The sequence below is a fragment of the Ictidomys tridecemlineatus genome, chromosome 14 (assembly GCF_052094955.1).
Source record: "Ictidomys tridecemlineatus isolate mIctTri1 chromosome 14, mIctTri1.hap1, whole genome shotgun sequence".
Taxonomy (NCBI): Eukaryota; Metazoa; Chordata; class Mammalia; order Rodentia; family Sciuridae; genus Ictidomys; species Ictidomys tridecemlineatus.
Genome location: NC_135490.1, coordinates 33,315,539 through 33,332,614, shown reverse-complemented (window position 1 = coordinate 33,332,614; position 17,076 = coordinate 33,315,539). Strand labels below are relative to the sequence as shown.

The following is a 17,076-nucleotide window of genomic DNA, read 5'->3' as shown; positions in this document are numbered from 1 at the left end:
ATGGCTTCAAGGAAAGGTGAACTTTCACTATAAAGAAAAAAGAAAGGACGTCCCACATGTTAGATCATAGACTCCATGCAGAGGGGGATTTATGCATGTTTTGTGTTTACAAATGTATTCCTAAAAAGTGCCTAGCACTAAATTAATATATACTGAAAGGAGGAAGGAAGGAAGGAAGGAAGGAAGGAAGGAAGGAAGGAAGGAAGGAAGGAAGGAAGGAAGGAAGGAAGGAAGGAAGGAAGGAAGGAAGGAAGGAAGGAGCTGGAGGGAGGAAATATAAACCCAGATGTGGAAGTATTGACAGGAAGAGGTGGAGGATCATAAGACAGTTCTTATACGTGGAAGTAAAGGGAGAGGAAGCATAAAGGGTGGTCCCAGATCAGATTGAGGAAGTCTTTAAAGGATCAGAAAAGGATGTGCCTTATATATGCAATGCATTTCACCTGGCATCTGTGATAGCCACCAGGAGGCTTTCTGCTTAGGAAGCCTCACCCCTCCATGAACAAGAAACAATTACCGCTCAACTCTGGGCAGCTGGCTATGGGAAGGAAGGTTGGCAGGTGAGGTGTGGCTTCCTCAGGGACTTCTCTTGCCTCCCCTCACCACCAGAAGTCGGAGATGCCAAGACTCTCTCTGCTTTGCAAGACTATATCCATAGAGAAGAAAAAAAAAATGCTAGTGTGTTACAATATTACACTCACTGTACCCTAGTTCAAATCAACAGACATTTGTTAAATACAACACTTAGGAAATGATGTGTTTTTTTTTTTTTTTTTTGCTCAGGTGAATATAAAAACAAATGAGTTATAGTTCCTGTCCTCAGAGTTTAGCGTCAATATCTGAGTCACTCAAAGCAAAGAGGGAAAGAGTGCCACAAGTAGAAGAAAGATGGTTACTTTTGAAAAAGAGATGTCCAAAAAATATGGCGGGAAGTGGGAAGCACTTTGGGAAGGAAGAGGCACCCAAAGTGGGCCATGCAGGATGAGTAAGTAAAGGTAGAAAAAAGAGAAAATGCGTCTTTCTAGGCAGTGAAGCAGAATAAGCAGAGACGACGTAGCGAGAAAGTGCAAGATGCTTTGGAGAATGGCTGATGGGCTATCTGGCTTCGCTAGGATGGAAGGATGCATATGCAAGAGATTGGCAAAGATAAAGCCTACGAAACCCGGCTGGGATACGCTTTTGAAGAACATTAAGTTGATGGAGAAAATCATCATAAGTTTTTCCAGAAGAGTGATGTTCTTGATGCTGAATGTTTGGATTATGCTGGCACCAGGGCGTAGGATGCATCCATAGAGCGAAGATCATTACTGAGACAAGGTGAAAGGGAGACCGTGGGAACCTGAACAAGATGCAGAGTGCTGAGTCAGGGAAGAGAGAAGCAGAGGGAGGTAAGAGATAATTTTCTGTTTCATGAATGTACTATCCAAAATTTCCAGCATGAATGTTAGAGTACCATGGGGAAAGCGTTTCTAATAGTAGCACATGGCCTTAACACTAATTGCTCAGGCTCTACCCAAAAGACGGTGCCCACAGCAGTAGCCTGACATTTGGAGTAGGCCCAAGGTAGAATATTAGTTCAAACTGAGAAATTCACACACACACACACACACACACACACACACACCAAAAAAAAAAAGAAAGAAAGAAAACAAAAGAAACAAAAGAAAAAAAAAGAAACAATGTAAATAGCAATTCCTGGGCACCAGTAACAGATCTGATTTTCCTGGCTGCATAAAATCTGATAAAAAACACAAATTAAAAATTTGAAGAAAGCAGTTTTGAAAACTGAAAGTTCCAGAGTTTTCAAGGCCTTTATAACTCAAGATCTACTGAGTTAAGTGCATTTTTCTAATGGGGAAGAAACAATTTCAATTAAAGCTGGATTAGATACAGCACAGTATAGGCAAGAAAATTAAATATTTAAAGAGCAAATACATTTGCTATCCCTACAAGCACAAGAGAGCATCAATACGAACGCTCAGGGAAGAACATGGATATTCTGCTACTTACTGAAATTCTCCTAAGTCTTTTGATCAGATCAATTCTCACAGGATTAGGAACATAAAATAATGACATTTTGAAGCTAGAGGAGACACTGAAAGTCAGCTACTACATCATTTGACAGGAGATAATTTTAGCACCCTAGTGGGGGAGGTGACTTGCTCAAGGTGACAAAGAGTTTGCAGCAAAGCAAGAACAGTGCTCAGGTCTTTTGATTCTCAGTGCACGCATCCCTCTGTGACCTGACCACACCTGATGTCGTGGAGTAATGGGAAGATATCCGCTACAGTACATTAAATAGAATTAAATAAATTGAAAAATTAAGCTCCAAGCTTCCAAATGTACTTTCGATAAGAAATTATAAATTAAATATGCAGATATCTGATTTTCAATATTACAGCAATGATATAAATGACATTTTTCTCTCAGTTCTTCTAATCAAGGCCCAAAGAAGAAAAGGAGGGAAAAGATGAAAGTGAGAAAAACTGAAAGGACATATTCTCAATAGTTTCAACATTATGTACAAGAACTCTGGGAAAACGTGGAAAACGGAAATGTCACCCTTCTCCATTTTGTTATTACTACAATAGTATTTGGATTTGTGAACTACTCATTTCCAAACATGCCTGAATCTCTCCTGGATGTTCCTCCCTAGAACTTTCAACTGCAAGAGTGATGGTATGCCCAAAGAAGCCTGCCATATATAGGGGTTAAAACTGATTGCATTTTGAAAACTTTCTGAAATTAATGCAAGGTATGCATTCTACACTGTCAAAGATTGCTACGCATCTTAATAGAAAAAAAAAATTAAAAAAAAATTTGTTTACATTGGACACTAGACATAGTACACTGTTCAACACTATGTTCCCAAATTTACAGGTCAACTGACCCTGCAGAGAGTCTGCTTAAATTATCTTGAGGTCAAATAATAAATTGCCAATGTAGGGTCCCTATCCCTAGGGGTAAATGTGTCCCCAATTTGGAAAACAACAACTATACTCGAAAATGGCATTTCCCAGTACGCTTTCAAAACTATCACAAGTAAATGGTAATGATAGACCATTACTGAGTTTTGAGCTCTTTTAGCTGGAATTAGTTATAAGGTCAAAGAGCTGAGAAGCTGAATTATTTTATTGCTGGTTTATTTAATTATAGCCAAGTTACGTCTTTCTATGGATTGCATTCCTGCTCTGTAAGATGAAATCAGGGGAAAAATATGAAGTTTGCAAAGGCTGACATATTTTTTTTTTAAGAAGATGTAGCCATAGAACTAACCTCTGACCTCGAGATGCTTCCAATTAACTGAGGAATGAAAAAAAGTTATGGATAAGAGGGAAAAAAACTGCAAACTCAGTCCAGATAAAGTGTAAAGTAAAGAAACACTGCCCAAACATTTCCACTACAAAGCTGAGCTGGGCATATCTGGGTTGAATTCATACTTGTTACAGGCCCCAACAAAAACCTGTTAGAAAGGGTAAACCATTATCTGACAAACTTCAGAGCGGTTTCTAGATCTCCATAGATTCTGGCCTGACTCCTAATGTCTATTCTGTCTTTATTCCAGAATGAGAACAGTTTGTATTGCTGTATTCCCCACTTCACATGCTCAGCACCTAAAACCAGTCAACTACAGTAGTCACCCCTTATTTGTGATTTCATTCTGAGGCTAACTTGTGGTCAACCACAATCTGAAAATATTAAGTGGAAAATTCCAGAAATAAACAATTCATAAGTTTTACATCGAAGGCTGTTCTGAATGACGTGATGATATCTCCTGCTGTCCCAATCCATTCTGCCTGGGATGTCCATCATCTCTTTGTCTAGTGTATTCATACTGTATACACTACCTGTCCATTATTCACTGAGTCACTGTCTCTGCTATCAGATCAACTGTTTTGATATCTCAATCTTGTGTTCACGTAGCCTTTATTTCACCTAATATGGCCAAAAAGAACAAAAGTAGTAATGACATCAATTCAGATGTGCCAGAGAGAAACTGTAAAGTGCTTCCTTTAAGTAAAAAGGTGAAAGTACAATATTTTTAGAAACCACATTAATGCAGAGTCGTCCTATCCATCCCCCAAAATTCCCTCATACTGTGCATTACACACCCCTATTCTGGAGAAACTACTGATATGTTCTTAGTCCCTATTGGTTTGCCTTTTTTAGAATGTCATATAAGTGGCATATACCATGTAAGCTTTTGATACTGGCTTCTTCACAGAGCATAATGTTGAAATTCATCCATGTTGCATGTCCTAGGAATGAGATTGCTGGGTCTTACAATATGGATATATTCAGCCTCATAAACTACTGACCTGTTTTTCAGACTTCCCATGAACTTATATGAAAATAACACAGTGAATCCCACGATCGGGTACATCCATAAGAATGGGATCCTAACTAGAATAAGATATAGTTGTATAATTATATCAAAATGGATTCTGGTGTCATGTATAATTAAAAAGAACCTATACGATCCAATTAGCAATGTAGTTTTAGTTTTAGCAGGGTTTTTTTTTTTTTTTTTGTAAACTTCTTGGAGTTTTCTATAAGTCAAGTTGTTTGCAAAGAGACAATTTCATTAGACCTTTCAAGCCTTTTATTTCTTTTTCTTGCTTTATGCCAATGGATACAAATTTGAATACAATGCTGAATAGGAATGCAGAAGGTTGACACCCTTGTCCCATTTCAAGTCTTAAAAGGAGAGTACTCAGTCTTTCTTCATTAAGTTTGATGGTTAGCTGCAGATATTCACAGATGTTCTTTACCAGGCCCAGAAATCTGCCTTCTTTTCATATGTTGTTAAGAGAGTTTTATCATCAATATATGTGAATTTGGTCAATTGCTTTTTCTGAATCAAAAGTATATGATTTTCTTCTTTTGTCTGTTAATGTGGTAGGTTACATTGGTTGATTTTCAAATGCTAATTTAGCCTTATGTCCCAAGGCTTATCTCATTCAGTCATGATTTATTATTTTTTTATATTGCTGGATCCAATTTGCTAATATACTGTAGAAGATTTCTTACACCAACATTCACAAAGGACACTGATGTGTCATTTTCTTCTATAGTAATATCTTTGGTTTGGGTATAAGGATAATTGGGAAGTACTGCCTTCTTTTCTTTCTTTCTTTCTTTTTTGAAGAACTGATAGTATTTCTTCCATAAATGATTCATAGACTTTCCAGTAAAACTATTTAGACCTGAAGTATTTTGGTTTTAGAACCTTGTAAAGTTTTAGCTAAAAAACAAATTTGTTAAAAAGACACGGGACTATTCAGACAGTGTATTTCTCCTTGTGTTATTCTTTCCAGGATTTGGTTCACTTTATCTAATTGTTGAATTTATGTGCTCAGAGCTGTTTTTGGAATTTGCTTATACTTCTGGTGGGGACAGTAGTGTTATAGCCTCTTTTACTACTTATATTGCAAATTTGTGTCTTCTTAGTTTCCTATCAATCCAGACAGAGGTTTATCAATTTCATTGATATTTTAGAAGACTCAGCTTTGGATTTCATTGGTTTTCTCCAATATTTTCAATGAATTCTCAAATTCATTGATCTGTAATCTTATCTTTATTATTTTCTTTCTTCTACCTGCTTTGGATTTATTTTGCTTTTATCTCTTTGGCATAGATTGCTCAGTATAGATCTTTTTTCTTTTCTAATATGAGCACTTAATCTATGTATTTCCCTCTAAGACTTACTTTAGCTGCTTCATATGAATTATGATATACTCTGTTTTCATCTTTGTTCACTTAAAAAGATTTTCTACTTTCTCTGAAGCTTCCTCTTTGATCCATGGATTACTCAGAAGTAGACTTTAATTTACTAGTATTTGGAATATTATCAATTATCTTCCTGTTTTTGATTTCTGTTAAATCCCATTATGGTAAGAGACTTCTTTTGGATGATTTCAATTCTTTTAACAGTTTTTTAGGTGTGTTTTAAGTTTCAAACTATCACCAATCTTTGCAAATGTTCCCTGAGGATTTGAAAGGAATGTGTATTCTGCTATTTGGAAGAGGAACATTTTAAAAATGTCAATTAGATCAGGTTGTTTGATAGTATTGCTCAATTTTTCTATATCCTTACTGGCTGTCTGTCCACTGCTTTTACAGTTACTTGCTATTACTTATTCCCCCATTTTTCCTTTCACCTTTATTCTGTAGGTATGTTTTTGTTTTGAGCTATTCAAATTATTATTCTATTTAAAATGTACTGCAGACAACATATTCTTCAGTCATTTTTTTTAAAAATCCATGCTGAAAATCTGTTATTTAATTGCTATGTTGAAACACCTTATATTTAATGTAATTTTTATAGCTATCATTTAGTACATGATTTATTTTTCCTTCTTCGTTTTGTTCTTTTGTTTTGCCTTTCTGACTTTCATTTAGATTATTTGAATACTTTTATTATTCTATATTAATTTATCTATTGATTATTAATCATATTTCTTTGCATAGTGTTTTTAATTGTTCTAGACATTTCAGTATTTATACTTAATTTTTTCAGTTTGCTGAGAATTAGCATTTTCATTTGGCAAACCTTGTTATCATATTAGACCCTTTCCCCTCTCTTCCTTTATGTTATAGTTGCCACCTGTGTTACATTTATATACATGAAAACTCTATTCTATTAATATTTACTTTCTATCATTTTTCACATTTTTTAAAGAACTCAAAAATAATGAATTATATTTACCAAAATATTTGCCATTGTTTTTCCTTTATTCTTGATGTTCCAAAATTTCCTCTGGCACAATTCCCTGTTGATCAGCATTTCCCTTGAAATACATCTGGTAATGAATAATTTTAGTCTTCTTTTACCTGAGGATGACATTATTTCATCTTCATATTAGAAGGATATGTTCATTGGATACTTCAAAAATATTGTTCCACTTCATCCTAGCCTTTGTGGTTTCTAATGAAAAATGTGCAATTGTTTAACATATTTTATTATATATTGTGTATCATACTTCTCTAGCTGTCTTCAAGATTTTTCTCATTACTGTGTGTATATATGTGAATGCATGACCAATGTGATTCTGCAACCTGTATACTCAGAAAAATGAGATATTATATCCCATCTGATTCAAATGTATGATTATCAAGGCCATCATACTGTCATGTGTAACTAATTAAAACAAATTAAAAGAATTTTAAAAATATTGTTTTTTTAAAAAAAAAGATTTTTCTCTGTTTTGTTTTCAGCAGTTTATGATGTGTCTAGTCTGGATTTCTTTGCGTTTATCCTGAATAGATTTGTTCAGCTTCTTAAATCTGAAAGTTTAGGTCATTTATCAAATTTAGTTTGGGGTCATTATTTCTTCAAATCGTATTCTTTTTGGAACACTGGCTACTCCACAAATGCTGAACATTTTTTGTATTGTCCCATATATCCCTGGGGCTCCGTTTACTTACTTTTTCGATCTTATTATCACTTTTTTTGAAACTGGACAATTTCTATCGATCGTATCCTCAAATCCACTGACTCTCCTACTTTATACCCGGTTAATGAGGCCATCCATACATTTTCAATGTTGGTTATTACGTATTTAAATTCCCAAATCATGAACTGCTTCTGAATTATATCTTCTATTCCCACATTTCTGTGACCAGGATTACAATCGTTGATTTAATGTCTTTGAAAATGTCCAATATCAGTGACATCTCAATATTTGCAACTGTTAATTGTCCTTTCTCAAACAAATTGAAGTTATCCTGGTCCTTCAGAAGCTACTGTAATTTTGAGTACTGTTGATTACTATGTTATGAGATTCTGAATCTTTAAATCCTAAGGACAATGTTGGAATTTTTTTTTTTTAACAGAGATTGAACCCAGGAGCACTTAACCACTGAGCCACTCCCCAGCCCTTTTTTGTATTTTATTCAGAGACAGGGTCTTGCTGAGTTATTTGGAGCCTTGCTAAGTTGCTAAGGCTGGCTTTGAACTTGCAGTTCTCCTGCCTTAGCCTCCTGAGCAGCGGGGATTATAGGCATGTACCACCATGCCCAGCTTGAATTTTTTTTTTAAACAGATGATCAACATGCTTTGGTTCAGCTTGCTATATCCAAGCCACCTCCATCAGGAGTGATCTGAATTGAATCTCAAAGCCTTTACAATGCTATTTGGACTTGAACCCCATGTATACCATTCAATGGTCAGGCTGGGATTTGTGTGAAGGTCTAGTTTACTTTCAGCTCTCAAAAGGTTTGAAATGCTGCTTAGCATTGGTCCAAACATGCACAGCTAAGAAGTGAGCCCAGGCATTCATATAGTATTCTATGCAATAGTGCTCTGGGTTCTCTGTGATCTCCCCAACACTTTTCAGTTTGGGGACTGGGGGTGCGGGCCTTTTATGGTCTTTCTGTCACAAGCTTTAACTGCTTGCTCAGCCATGTACTTCCAGCAACTGCATCTGTCTGGTACAAGATCCTCTCTGTGATCTTCCCAATACTTTTCTTCCTTCCCTCCTTCCTTTCTTTCCTCTCTGCTCAGTGTTTTAATGTTATTTAAGAAAAAAGTATTATTGCATTATAGCTATATAAATTTTGAGATTCATTTTGACATAATTATATGAGCATGGAATATAATTTGCTCCAATTCAGTCACCAGTACGTCCCCTTTCCCTTCCCTCCTCCCTGCCCCTGTTCCTTTCCCTCTATTCTACTGGTCTGTCTTCTATTTACTTAACAGTTTCTTTAAATAGTGCATCATAGATAAACATAAAGGCAAAATTCACTGTGGTATATTCATTTATGTACATAGGGCAGTTCAGTTGGTTTCATTCCACTGTTCCTCTCTTTTCTTGTCCCTCTTCCCTCCCCTTCAATCCTCTTCATCTACCCCATTCATCTCTCCCTTATTTTCATGGACACCTTTCTCTCACCTGGTTTGTCTTTCCCTCATATTTTGGTCTAGTTTCCACATATGAGGGAAAACATTTGACCCTTGACTTTCTGGGTCTGGCTTATTTCACTTAGCATGATGTTCTCCAGTTTCATCCATTTATTTACCAGCAAACATCATAATCATTCTTCTTTATGGATGAGTAAGACTCCATTGTGTATATGTGCCACATTTCCTTTATCCATTCGTCTGTTGATGGGCACCTGGGCTGGTTCCATAGCTTGGCTATGGTGAATCGCACTGTTATACACACTGGTATGGCTACATGCCTATAGGATGCTGATTTTAGATCTTTTGGATACATGCCAATGAGTGGGATGGTGGTTTCAATTCTGGGTGGTGGTGCTGGTAGCTATTCATTCTGCCAGAAGACTGGAGCCTCAGTTGCCTTGCTCCACCATGTACTTCCAGCAAGTGCATCTCAGTCTCTTGCCCAGAGTTGGAAGGACACAGGGAGAAAAGAAGCAAGGAGAATTTGTCTCATTGGGATCATAGTTCCTTGGACCAGAAAAGATTCCCTCTCCTCACAGTCCTAGGGCTTGCTCAGTCCCTCCTGTCACTGTGCCTCTGTCGGACTGACTACCAACTGGGGAAGGAGAGGAAAAAAGAAGAAAATAAAATGGGGACACTTCTCCTACTCACTCACTCTGAGCTTTGAAGTCCCCTTTCCTGCTCCTCAGGTCAAGAAGCAAGGGCTTCACTTGAAGAACTTTCTGTCCATACTAATGTGATTTGGCCTCAAGACATTCGTGCTAGTTGGGTGATGCTTCAAATTCTGACTCCCTTCTCCACTGTGCCTGCTGTCATCCACATTTCAGAGTCCTCATGTAGCTGCTGTGTGCACCCTGTCCAGGTTTATGGCGGTGTTCACTGTGAGGGAGAGGCTGGAGGGTGCTTGCTCCACCTTGCTCTACCAGAAGCCAGAAGCCACATGATGTTCTCTTTATAATAGCACTATTAAAAGGAGAAGCAAATAGGTTCACTTTATTTGTTTTCTTTTTACAAGCCTGACTTTCATTTTAGGGTTGATGTAGTTGAGCTTTTTTTTTTTTTTTTTTTTTTAAGTCTTATTTCAGCCTCAAAAAGATTCCCTTTCAGTTCATCTGTTTATCACCATACCAAGCATTTCTCTTTTCCCCACCTCTGTGGTATTAGATAGACATGGTTAAGGAAAAGTCACCTCCTTTATTGTGACTCTGGCTTCTTTGGCACAATCTGTTCTTTAGAGTTACTAATGAGAAGCCAACCTGATTGACAGGAGTACCCATCTCCCTTTCCCCAAGTCCACCCTCTGGTACATGTACTAATGAGCTTGGTCATCAGTGTCCAACGGAGAATGAGGCACCCACACTCCCCACAGACCAGATCATTAGCGTCAAATGTAATTAAGGAGTTCACCGATTCCCTTTTTGACCCTTTTTCTTTTATCTCCACCATACAGAGAGGAGAGCTGGGCGCTTTCAAAGACTCCCTCCTTAGTCTTGGCTGAAGCCATCACCATTGAGAGAAAAAACAAGTAGGGCCTGGACTTCCCCCCCCTCCCAAATCTTCAGACTTCCTACTTTTAGTTCAAATTGTTGTTACTTTTGTATCACTCAAATACACTCAGTATATAAGCCCAACTGGTTTCTATGTTCTATGGACTCAAAAAATTCCACCCCAAACAAAAACCCTCAAATTGTACATCTCAACAATTGTACTCTCATGAGTTAAAAATACAAAATTTCAAAATTCTAATGGCCTTCCCACTGCATCATGGGACCCAGTGGATACTTTAAAAAGAGCTCCATGAGGATCTCAAGTTCAAAGCCAGCCTCAGCAACTTAGTGAGGCCCCTAAGCAACTTAGAGAGACCATGTCTCAAAATAAAAAAAATATATAAAAAGGGCTAAGGATGTAGCTCAGTGGTTAAGTGCCCCTGGGTTCAATCCCTGGTCCAAAAACAATAGCTCCATGTGCAGTTTTCTCATAATAGAACAGCAAAATGCCTGCTCAACAGAAATCTTTAGTGGATAGCTGGATGAACAGGCTAGGTTATATTTTTTAATGCTACCATATTAGAGAGTGAAATCTGGAAGTCATAGATGCAGCATGAGTGGATTTGCCAGAAAAGGTTTATGGGTAATGGGTAAATTTCCTACTCAAGCCAAATGAGGATTTTCATTTCTGGCTATGGGCAAGCAGCACTTTGGGTCGGTGGGGAGGGGCGGGGAGAAAGAGAGGGAGGGAGGGAGGCAGGCAGGCAGAGGCAGGTGTGCATGAAGCTAAAACTGCTTCATGCGGATACCCCCTATAGTTAGCGAGAGTCACCCAAACACTTCCCTGTGCACCAGTGGTGGTGACCTTCTTTGGCCTCCACGACACTCTTAAGGCAAAGGTCCAGTGGGGGACAGTGATGTGGCCTGAATCAGAGAAAGGCTCTTCCTCAGTGAGTGACAAACTGCTTGGTCTGTTCAGTACACTGAACCCAACCACTGTCCAACCCTCTTGCTAAGGAATCATTGAAACGAAATTACCAGTAAGTATGAACATCACTGATGGGTACCCATCATGGGTACCCAGAGGGCAAAGGCTACTGGAGATGTCTGAATGTCACACTTACCGTTATTTACTGAAATCACAGAAAGAACTGAAAAGTGTGTAAAAGTTGGTTTCTAACTCAAATTCAGGACACCCCCACCACCACTACCACACACACAGAGTTAAAGACTGATAAGATGGCACAAAGTATTTTCTCATTCTGAACCAAGAGCAATGTGACAGTCTATACTGACAGGTGAATGAGTGATCAAATTAACTCCCTTATCCTTTGGTGTGATCAGAACTGTGGTCCAAGATCAATGCCCCCCATACCAGACACATAAATTTAACACATAAGAGCTGCAAACCCTGTGAATTGAAAGACCAGAGTTGATAGTTTAGGAATGATTCAAATGAAACTGATTTTTAAAAGTACATGTTTCTGCCAAAGCCGAATGTTCTCTCTGATACAAGGACGCTAATATGCACGCAATAAGGGGGGTGTGGGGAGAAGAAAAGAAAGAAGTTTATTGGATTAGGAAAAAGGAGATGAAGGGAAGGGAGGGGGATGAGAATAGGAAAGACAGTAGAAGGAATCAGGCGTAACTTTCCTATGCTCATATATGAATACACAATCAGTGTAACTCCACATCATGTATGACCACAATAATAACCATGTACTTATAATACATCAAAATACATTCTACAGGACTGAGGCTACAGCTCAGTGGTAGAGCACTTGCCTCCCATGAGTGGGGCACTGGGTTTGATCCTTAGCATCACATAAATAAATAAAACAAAGTTATTGTGTCCATCTACAACTAAAAAATGTTAAAAAAAAATTTAAAATACATTCTACTGTCATGTATATCTATAAAGAACAAACTTTTAAAAAGAAAATAAAGGAGGTACTTCAGAAATTGTAAATATTTGGGCAAAAATAAAATAAAAAATTTTATCTTATAAAAAAAGTAAACGTTTCCGAATACTAAGCTACTAACGTCAACTCTAAATTTACAAAACTTAGCAACAGAAGTTGTCTGAGAGCGCTTTTATAATAAAAGAAGCATGGTACACGTTTTCCTCTGCATTTTCCCTTTTTATGCCTTTCCTTGCTAAGTCACAGCCATACCAGGTCTTTAATGTCTTTTCAAGTAGCACATATGTTAATGAAGGAGACTGTGCTCTTAATGATCTGTTCAGATTAGTAAATTTTCTGTTACCTTTCCAAAAATCAGCATGTCTACCACATTCATATTTTGTAATAATGGAGTCAATTCTCATAGGAGTAGCAAAACTGGCCCCTTTAAAGTTCCACACCTCATAAAAGGCTTGTTTTAAGAACAAACGGCTGATGGAGAAAGACATTATTCCCCATGTGATACTATATCCTATTACTTTATGCTAGAATCTAAAATATTCTTGCCTACATAGCTTAAAGTCATATGTACTTAATCACTGTAAGTATTTAAAGTGTCACCTCCCTGGGTTATTCTATTTACCTTTTATGCTGTCCACCCTCCCCCACCTCCCCAATCCAATCTACTCTCTAAAAAGAAGGGGAAAAAAATCCCCTGGCAACAAAGATCCTTTTGATAAATTGGCTTGGGGCCACAAAGTGGTCAGGAAAAAGGGTTGGTCTTTTCAGCACTGGGATCTCAGAAGCAGAGGTGGTAGGATTTCTGTCTCCTGAGCTGTCCTGGGCTGGTCACCTGAGAGCTGGACCAGCACTTTCCAAATTCTGGTGGGTGAACGGGTGAGTATGCGCTTTTGTGAACAATTATTTCACCAGTTCCCATGAAAAGAAGAATAAAGTAGGATAATGTAAAAATGCTGTCATAAAGATAACTTTGCTGGATTAAAAATGTGTCTTTTATTATGTCCTTCTACTCCTGTGTGTGTGTGTGTGTGTGTGTGTGTGTGTGTGTGTGAGAGAGAGAGAGAGAGAGAGAGAGAGAGAGAGAGAGAGAGAGAAATGTCTTCTTTTTTAGATGCAATAATGGTGATAGTAGGCTTAAAAAAAAAAAAGTACTTACTTGTCAGAACTACAAGCTGGAAATCTTACTTTGGTTCACACAAATTTTACTGAAATGTTCTCATTATGTGAAGTCCCTAAGTCTGAGGATACTTGGGTTAGATTTCAGACAGCTAAGAGGGAAAGATAAAAATCCTTGTAGTCCTATTACACAACCTGAAACCACCCCCACCCTATTGATGATATCCAGGTTTGAAAGCAAAGTATTACCTCTCCCCCTACCTTTTTTGATTAATAAAAAAAATTACTAACACAAGTCTTGCTCCCACCAACATTCAGCTATTTTTTTGGTGTGCACCAATTAATTTTCTACTAGCTCCCTCACTGTTTTTCCTTATACCTCCCTTTGTCTTTTCCTGCTTTAGAAAATAGAGACTTCCAGGGCTGGAATCATGGCTCAGTAGTAGAGTGCTTGCCTGGCATATGTGAGACTCTGGGTTCCATGCTCAGCACCACATATAAATAAATATGTAAAATAAAGATCCACCACCCGCAACAAAAAAATAAATTAAAAAAAAATAGAGAGACTTCCATTTTCCAAGATCAACATTACTATGTCCTTGGTAATGCTTGGTAAAGTTTTCATGTTTCCATACTTTTTCAGCACTGTATTTTTTGTAATCCCACACTGATGATCCTATAAACCCCATATAGGGTTCTAATGACTTTTTCCTTAGGCACTGCTTTTACCCCAGTGATAAACTATTTGATTACAGGAAACTAAAATGAAACAAACCAAACAATTGTAATGTACAACACTGAACAAACTAGACCCATCTTGGTTCCCAAACATCCAACTGTCTGGTGTGGACACCACCCTTGATTCATCCATAAGAATACCAATACATTCTGACTATTATGTTACTATCACTATGGGCCCTGCCATCTTGAACCACATTCCTCTCACTGCTGATGCTTCCAGACCCTCAGTATATTTCTTTCTTCCATCTTGGTGCTGGGGATTGAACCCAGGGCTTTGTGCATATGATGCAAGCGCTCTACCAACTGAGCTATATCCCCAGTCCCATCTTCCATCCCTCCTACTAATGAGTCTCCTTTATTGAGTGCGGACGTAAAACAAGTATTATCATAGGGGCTTTACACATGCCGTGTCATTTGTTTCTCTCAAGAATCTTACATAATAGATACTATTATCTCCATGTTATGGACAAAATATAGGAAAGTTAAATAACTTGCCTATGGTCACAGTTAAAAGGAAAGCTTTAATGACAGATAATCATAATAGCTATGGCACTGATAAAAATTATGTTGGAAGCAAAATTTGGAGAAGAAAAGAACAACTTGCTTCATTAACACCTTCCAAGAGTACTTAGAAGTTACAATTTCTATGTGCCCTACATCATTTCCTCTAATAAACTTAACTAAACATGAGGAAGATGAGGAAAAGCTATTCTGAATTCCAGTTTCTGTTTTGACAGTTCAGTGTCCTCCTTCCTAGAGCCATCTCTAGTGCTTTGGTTTCTTGGACATTAGAGCCAATGTGTGTTCTGGCCTGAGGACTAACCCCCAGGAGATCAGCTTCCAGAAGGGGCAATGCTGGAAGGGCAGACCTGAAGAGATGGAAAGGCCTCGGGCGAGTTGGCAGACCACAGCTCTGATTTTTCAGTTCCAAACCAATGACTTATCCATTTCTTTGGGGAAACTTGTCATGTGCAAACTACTAAAAGGACACCTGGATTCTAAACTCACATCTAGGATCTGAGTTTCCTCTTTCTGTGACTGTTTTCCTTGACTCATCTCTAGAAAGGCGGACCTGAGAGGACTCCAGCAGGAGCCCTCCTCCCTGCTCCAGCCACACCCAGCACACTCCCACCCACCCACCCTCCCAGTCATAATCCTCAGCTGCCTAGAGCTCCTGGGTTCCAAACCCATTCTTAAACCCTCTCTCCCCCTAGACGGCCCAGCATGTCCCAAACCATACTTGTTCTCTTTCCCATAACTCCTTCTCCCTCTTGAATCTCCTAACTTGTACCTTTGGAATAAAGCACCACCTCTGACGTGGTCATAGGTCCCAAAGAATTCCCGTTTTTCCTTCAGCAACCACCCTCTTGCCCTCACCATCTAAGTCATCAACAGCCAGGTCACTCACTGTTTAGATGCCTCTGTTTTGCTTCACTCTTGACTGCGCCACCGGGCTTCCCCTGGACTCCTGGGAGTTACCTGCTGGTCTCCCACATGCACCCCATGTGTGACTACCAGAATGAGCTTCCCATTCCAGATCCTGCTAACTCCTCCCTGATGGCTTTCCGCTGATGCTCTAAATACGTTGATACGAATGGTATTGCTATTTTTAAGCTGATAAAACCAAGGATATTACCTAAGTACAGGTGATAAGATTTTCTAATCATATCAGAAAGATATTCTTTTGGAATAAATTATTAGTGTTGAAGAAGAAAGGATGTTTCTCCTATCCCATCAAAAAAAGATATCCTATTTAAGGCTAAAAGAATTTGGCCAATTGAGCAATTAAATGCAAATAGAGAGTAACGTCCATTGAGCACCCACGGTATGGCAGGCACTTTATGTAGGTCACCTAAATTCATATAACCCTGTGATGTATGTATATTTCTCATCTAAAGTAGTAAGACTAATGTGCTCTGTGTACCTCAACAAGTAAATGGAACAATATTCAAATGGGACTCTATCCAACATCCCAAACTGATATATTGTCACCAGCCCACATTCATACTAGACATACAAAGCACAGTGAGTATATAAAGGGTCATATACATGTTGCAACTGCTTTGATTTAAATGCGACTATAAAATTTCCTTTACCATCAAAATTTCACATTTCAAGACTACCAATTTTTATGTGGACTGAAAGAGGAACTGGGTAAAGAGTAACACTGATGATAAGAAAATTCAACAGACTACTCATCCAAGATTTCATAGAACCCTTCCTTTTCCTGTTTCTGAGATCAGAAATAACTTTTCATAACTTCCCCCATATAAAAACCACCACTATTTCAACAACTAAATAAGACATGTGTGTCAGAATCCACTTCATACTTTGCACTGGCCTAGTACTTTGAGGATGAAAGGAAGATACACAGTACTGTCCATCAAAAGAAACAAACTTTCAGCTCAGGGATGCTAGATGAACATGTCTAAAGTGTAAAGACAGCACTTGCTATTCCAGTGTTATATATTACATACACCTCACCACATATCCAAGCTGAATAATATCAGCTCCAAATAAAGATTTGACACATTCAAACCACATTACGTGTGTAAAATCCACCATATGAAAGGAGATTCTAGGTCACAAAGATTTGAAAATTACTCCCTTCCAGACTTCACATCTGAATATTCATTAACAGCCCACCGGAAGAGCTGTAGTGACATGCAAAGTTTACTCACCACCAAAGATACTCTCCCTTGTGAGTTTTCCAGGGTCATTAATGTAACAGAAACCCTTTCTTCATGAATGAAACAGAAGTACATTTCAGACTCGTTCCTATGTCAATTATTAGGATTCTGAATTTGAACACTATAAGGTTTTGTTTTTACAGTATTAGAAATAACGTAACATTTTTGCACAGACAACATCCACATTTAGCAGTGAGTTTCTTAGAAAGATT

The 17,076-nt window shown here is 38.1% G+C and overlaps 1 protein-coding gene across 7 annotated transcripts in view; it reads right to left on the bottom strand.

Annotated features, from left to right (window-relative positions):
- Stox2 (storkhead box 2) overlaps positions 1 to 17,076 on the bottom strand; it is a 230,459-nt gene that overhangs the window by 36,965 nt on the left and 176,418 nt on the right. The window lies entirely within an intron of this gene.